Below are 7167 nucleotides of genomic sequence, written 5' to 3'. Positions count from 1 at the left end.
GCAGGCAATCATAGTTGCAACAATTCTATTCTTTTAATCGGTATTCGAGGAGCTCTTGAAGACCGGGTAGCTCGGGTCTAACTCGGGCATGCAACACGGAGGATACATCGCAAGGCTTCGGTGGTGGGGAGTCGTTGGCAGGTGATCAAGCTGCCGGAGTTCCACTCCAGGAGGAATCGCGGAGTTCTCCAACTAGGGCGGAAACGCCCCTAACCTTTTATATGGCTAGTGAGCCAATTGCCAGCCGCCACGTAGGAATAATTTAACATCGGCCAATCGTATTATGCAAATCTGCATTTCCTCAGCGGGAACTCTATCCACGCCGGAACTCTTCACCATGCCGAGACTTCCCCTGCCTTACCATGCCTTGTGCTAGAAAGTTCCACTGTGTCGAGGCACTGATTCAAATCAGCTCTGACATAGCCAACAAAGTCAGTGTTCGCTGTTCACTGTTCGCTGTATGAATTTCTGAGGGAGAGGTCCACGTGGATTTCTAAGGAAAGATCAAGTCTTTGGATGGGAGCGACGCAACCCAGGAAGCTCTCCCAGGGAGGCCGGCTGTGGGAAGTAACTCCTGGGTAGCAGCTGAAGAAAGACTGAAGTGGTGAAGAGTCACGTTAATGCGCTCAGTCTTTGGTAACTGTCTGCTTATATTCTGGCAGTCCCAGTAAAGTATACTACTTGTGTTCTGGCAGTCCCAGTTGATGAATTGCTTTGTGCATAGTAGACGTTTTGTAGACAATAAAGCTTCTGACTGGTTGTCAGATGAGTGCATACATTTGGGAGTAGATTTGCTATTTCTGGCAGCAATCTGTTCCCACCCCCTCCAGCCCTGCACTGGCCTCCTACAGCAACCAGGGGAAGCTGGAGGTGCCAGCTGCATCTGCCTGCAACTGGTGGCCAATTTTAAAAACCAGCCCTACATGCTGTTTCTTGGCCACTTGATTTCTTGGCCTGGAGCACCATGCAGAGCACAGTGCAAACATGCTGCAACAATGTCACCAGAGCCTCTGCCCACCACACCATTGCTGCTACACCCCCAGGCCGCAGGAGCAATGTCCAGCACCCCAGGCTCCTGCTGGCAACCCTGCTCACCATGTTGGCAACCCTGCTCACCATGTTGGCCTGCCACAGCGACTGCCACCTAGACTATATCAGTCTCAGCTCCGGGACATGCTGGGGTACACTGTGCTCTGCGTGCATTACCCCCTGGAGGTGGTGATGGGATTCCATGCCCTGGGCTTTCCCCAGTGCATCAGGGCCCTGGATGGGACCCACGTCCCCATCACCTGCCTGCCCTCCACCAATCGCCCCTACTTCATTTTGTAGCAGGCAAATTGAGTTGTGCTAAGGCTTTTAGCCAGAGTTCAGGCCTTCCTGGAACTAAGCAATAAAACTGAACAGAGCACCTTTCGAGGCTCTAGGAGATGTGAGTGCTGTGACTGGTGCACTAGGTGAGCAAGACACAACAGTTTTCTTATAAGGAATATGCCTGGCACAGTGCCAGGGGATTGGACAATTTGGTATGAAAAAGTTATAAAAAGTAGTTAACACAAAGGAAGGTGTGTGAGCATGCCGTGAACCTGGAAAAAAAGGCAGCTTCTGCATTTCTGCTGGACAACAAAGAAGCCATAGATATCACACACCCAGTGGAAGACCCAAGATACAGTACCCCTGAAGGTCACTGCTGAAACATCTAAGGAGCTACTTGCCAGGTCGTGTCATGGGGAGGAAACCTGTAATACTGCATAAGGATTGCTATTAAAGTTCAATTGATACCTAATCTTCCCCATGCAGACTATGTACAGTGCATGCTGTGTGTGCCCTCCCAGAGTGGGAAACCATGGGGTGGGGGTGTTTTGGGAGCAGAGCCTGGGGGCAGGCACCTGGCCTCTAGCTGCTCCCCTGCTCCACAGGCGCATACACTGCGGTGAGTCCACGAGGCCTGCAAGTCCACCGGGTGCTCCTCGGTCATGGTGACCTGGTGGTCCAGCATCCAGGTCTGGTCCTGGGTCCTCCACTGCTGGAGCTGGTGCATGGGGTGGGCCCCAGCCAAGGCTGACAGTGACCCTAATAGTGCATCCCAGCTGAGTAAGACATCACCACTGGCACTGACACATTCCTCAGCGTGTGAGAGGCCCCTGCCCTGGCTGCAGGGGCACTGGCTGCTCCATAAAGTTTTGCACTCCCTCCAGCCTCCCTGTGTAATCTGTGCGTGTGTATGTGTGGTTGGGGAACCCAGGGCTGGGTTAGGGAGAGCCCTCCCCTGTGTGGGGCTTACCAGGTGGATACAGCTGGTGTGCCCAGTGACCCAAGCTGGTCCCCGCTGCTGGCAAGGACACACAGCTCTCAGCAGTGTCCTGTGGTGCAAGGGCATGGCATCCAAATGCTTGGGCAGGGGCCCCCTCCAGGGAGAAGCTGGAGCTGCTGGCAGTCAACAGTGCCATAGCCAACCTGGCCTCCTTGGTGGGGCTGTGCCCCTGGAGCTGGCAGGGCAGGCACTGGCCTGGGATCCCAGAGCTGCTGAGGAGGCCAGGAGCAGGAAGCATGGCAGGATGGGCTCCTGGCAGCCCAAGCGGCCCTCCCCTAGTGCATTATCACAGGTGCCAGGCCACAGAGGAGGCTTGGGCAGGGTGCCCATGCTTGAGTTGACAGCACAGCTCAGGCCAGGGTCTCAGGGTGCAAGGATGTTGTCCAGCTGTTGTATAAAGGGCATGGGGACTTGTGAGCAGCCCCCAACCAGTGGTTGTGGTTGGTGACAGTGACCCACTGTGTCTGCAAGGCCTTGACCTTTATGCAGCGCTGGCATGCTGACTGGTCATGCCCACACTCCAGCATGCAACCTAACAGATCCTCATAAATGTGCGTATTGGAGTGAACACTGTGCAAATTGGCCTTGTCCCACAGTGCCACAGGTTCATGGTCTCCTCCTGGAATCAGTCACGGCCCTGGGAGGCAGCATGTGGCATCAGGGAGAATGCCAGCATGGCTCCCTCGACTGCTCACTGGACCTCTGCATGACAGTCCTGACACTGGTGGGCCTGGGCAGGTATGTGCAGCACTCAGCACAAAGGCATAGCACAGGACAGGCAGGTGTGCAATGATGGTGTGCTAGGCATCAGTGGTGGGGTCCAGGGAGGCTGCTGCAGGTGGCCTAGGGCCAGCTGGAGCAAGATTTGGTGGCCAGAGGCCGGCTGCAGGTGGCCCAGGGTGCTGCCAAGACTGGCAAGTGCCTGCAGCACTCAGCTCAATGTGACGGCACAGGCCAGGGAACTGTGTGGTGATGCGGTGCTGGAGACCAGTGCTGGGGTGTGGGCAGACTGCTGCAATTGGCCTGGGACCTGCTGTGAGATGCAGCAGCCAGAGGCTGGCTTTTATGGGGCTGGGGCTGGGGCTGGGGCTGGGGCAGACAGAGAGCCGCTCCAGCCCTAGGGCTATATAAGCTCCCAGCCCTAGGGTCCTGAGGCTAAGCTGTAGGTGCCCCCTTGGTGGTGGGGCTAACTGGGAGCAAATTTGCTGTTACTGAATGGTAACTAATTGGGTTTATTTGCTACTTGTATTTGCAGGTAGCAAATTAGCTCACAATTAGACCAAATTGCTGTGCAGTAAGCATCTGCACGTGTAGACAGTGACACTTATTGCTCAGTAATTTGATCTACTACTCAGTAAAGCATCTCATGTAGACATGCCCAATGGGTAGCTTTCACTGGGGAGAGGCCACATGTATTATGGAGCTACTCGTAAATTTCCTGCACAGCATTTAGAGAAGTTAATTTAGTCTATGTATAACTGAAGGACTGAATAACTTCATAAGGTAGTCTTCCGTTGGCACATAGCCAAGGTATCTCACAACATTCCAGATACCACACAAGAGCTTAGCGCATATTTAATTTAAATTTAATTGCTTGGTATCCTTTTTGATTTATAGTACGCACTCTTCCTGAGCCTGTAATATGATATTTTTAAACACCTCCCAAGCTGTCTGCAGGCCTTTCATGTTTTTGACTACTCTTTTTTTTAACTTCTTTCTAACTTTTTAATTTTTTTGTAATTTCCCTTCCTGAAGTTGTATACTGGAGTCCTAGATGGTTTTGGCTTACTCCCTCCTGCTAGAATGTTGACTCCAATTATGTGACAGGCTAGCTGGTGGTGATTTAGCCCAGGGGTTTTGAAAGGGCAAAAGATGATTGGACAACTTGGGATTCCCTTTCCTCACCATTCAGTCCCCAGACATTCACCCTCCATGTCCTCTGATTGGCCCCTTGGGTCACCTGGAGGGACCAGGGACTCAGGAGCAGGTGACTCAGGAGAGACCAGGGAGGGACCACAAGGAAGGAGTTTCAAAGAGCTGGGCCAGCAGGGCAGGAGCAGTTGCCCCAGAAGACCCTGAAGGAGTGGAACCTGCAGGCAGCAGTTGGACACTCAGCAGCATGGGGTGCAGCTGGCAGGAGAGGCTCCTTGCTGGGCTCCAGGATCCCCTATGAGAGGGTGCGGCCAGCAGGAGAGGTTTCCCAGATCCAGCAAAGATCTGAGCAGTGACCTGAGAGGTTCCCAGGTCTGCTTCCAGCTCCTCCAGTAAGAGGTTAGGCAGCTCATTGTGAGGCCAGGACTCCTAGAATGTCAAGACCCCTTAGCAGCTTAGTCTAGTACTAGCACTGGTGGCTGTGTGATAGCGTTTCTGCTTACTATGTGGGAAATCTGAGTTCAAGTCCCAGCAGGCTTGACTTGGGGGAAATGAAATAACAAGGAGGATTTCTTGTTGCAGTGGAAAGGGGGTCATTGTGTTTTCCTCCTTTCTCCCCCTCCAGGTACCTAGGGTCTATATTCCTTGTTATTTGACATTTTGTATTTTGTGCCTTTTATAGTTCACCAACCAGTATTGTTTGTTCTGCTGTTTGTGTTTTATATTTTGGTTAACCCTGTCTTTTGTCAACTGGATGAATATGTCTATGATTGTAAGTGTCTAACCTTTGTTGAATCCTGCCCCCTTGGGGCGTTGTAATGTCCCCTATATCCCCTGGTTTATACTGGTTATGTTCTCAGTACTGTTCTCTCATTAAAAGGTATATGGTTAAGTCCCCATTGGTGGTCTGGCTCTGTTCTATAGAGGTAGGAGAGTTCCTACACCTCCCACAGCACTTGTGCACCTTCTTTGATCCCTTCAACTGGAGAGGGGGTACCTCTTGGAGTACTGCCTGGGTTACAATTATGTTATGATTGCTATTACAGAGTGGCTTATCAACAGATACCTCTTGAACTAGGTCCTATGCATTACTTAGAATTAGGTCTAGAATTCTCATCTTGTGGGTTCCAAGACAAGTGGTTCTAGAAAGTGGTCATTTATTGCATCCAAAAATTTTATCTCCACATCTCTCCCTGATGAAGTGTTTACTCAGCCTATGTGAGGGAAGTTGAAGATGCACAAGAGAAGAGCTGCCAGCAGGGGTTGTGGGGTGGGATAGGATTTGATAACAGTTTTCAAATACCTGAAGAGCAATTACAGAGAGGATGGAGATGGGCATTTATCTATGCCTGTAGGGGACAGGACTAGGAATAATGGCCACAAGCTTCAACAGAGGAAATTTAGGGTGGAAATTAGAAGGAACTTTCTGATTATGAGGGTGGTCAAGCATTGGAACAGGCTACTAGGCCTGTGCGAAGTGGCTAGTAGGGCTGCATAAAACAGAAGCGTTTCGTTTCGACCAGCGTTTCGACATTTCAACAGAACAGTGTTTTGTTTAGACTTCTGTTTCGAGTCAAAATGACTGTTCTGGTTCATTTCATCGAACTGTTTTGCCACTTCGACCCTGTTTCGACGTTTCGCCCGTAGGATATAATGGGGAAGGTCGAAACAGGCTATAACATTGTCATTTCTGGCCAGAATTGGCTGAAACTTGCAGAAATGCTAGCCTCTTCTGAGGGCATGATGTGTGCCACGTTTCAAGATGATAGGTACAGGGATTTTGGAGACACTGCACCCTAAAATCTTGAGAGAAAAACTCATGTCACCTGTATGTGTGAAGCCACAGCAGGGTCAAAACTGCAGGCTTGCTAGCCCCTTCTAAGACAATGAAACCTGACAAGTTTCAATGAGATAGTTGCAGGGGGTTCAGAGAAATTGCACCCCAAAATCTTGAGAGCCTCAGTGTGCCCCAGTGAGGCTTCCTCCTCCCCTATAGCCTCATCTCAGTCTGCCACTGTAAAAATGGCAGGTGAAAATAATGTAGCTGGCTCAACAGCAATAGCACCAGCAGCATCTAAGGTAGCCAAACTGAACTAACTGTCACAGAGCCTTTCTTGTTATAAAGGAATTGGCAGCAAGAAGTAAAGTTGTTGTGTTGTATATATGTTACTCATGGTGTGTGTGATAGCTTATCTTGTGTTTTTATGTTTGTATGTTTATTATAAAAAAAACCAAACAGAATAGTTAGAGAAATATCTCTTAGAAAGCTTCCAGGTTGAAAAACCCTTTGTCAGGCTGAGGAAGTACCTGAAGTTGGTGTGTCTCCTGGTCCTGGATGGAAGGAATAGTAAAGAAGCCAGAGGCTGGCCTGGCACACAATGCAGGCAAGAAAGCCAGTCAGTGAAAATGGAAATGGAGGCATCAGGGGGTGAGGGACAGGCTGGGGTAGGGGGTCGGGGGCGTACCTACTACCTAGGAGGCTGATGAAGTGCCCAGCTCTGAAAAGTGTTTTATAATTTCAAAGAAGCACCTAACCTCATCACCAGAACTGAAGCCAACTTCCTACAGCTCAAAATACAGAACCTGCCAACTATCTCCAGTACCTCCACGAACTTCACACCAGAATCTATCAAACACAACAATACCTACCTGTGGGGCACATTCTTCACCAAAAAAAACACTCTGCCTCCAGTCTCTCAGGCCTGATCCTGAGAGGGAACAAATTACCAACCACTTTTCACAGCCGGGCCTATGAACTTCACTTCATCAGTCTCCTAGGTACAGAAACTCATGGACTCAGTATAGATTAGACAGTGAAATTCTGACACATTGCGACCTGTCAGACATCTGACTCCCCAGGTACCTCTCCACTTTTACCTTTGCTGCTACATCCCCCTTTGCCCCCGACCCCCCCCCCCAGCCTGTCCCTCAACCCCTGATGCCTCCATTTCCATTTTCACTGATTGGCTTTCTTGCCTGCATTG

The sequence above is a fragment of the Alligator sinensis genome, unplaced genomic scaffold (assembly GCF_000455745.1).
Source record: "Alligator sinensis unplaced genomic scaffold, ASM45574v1 scaffold392_1, whole genome shotgun sequence".
Taxonomy (NCBI): domain Eukaryota; kingdom Metazoa; phylum Chordata; order Crocodylia; family Alligatoridae; genus Alligator; species Alligator sinensis.
This window is presented reverse-complemented; position numbering follows the sequence as displayed.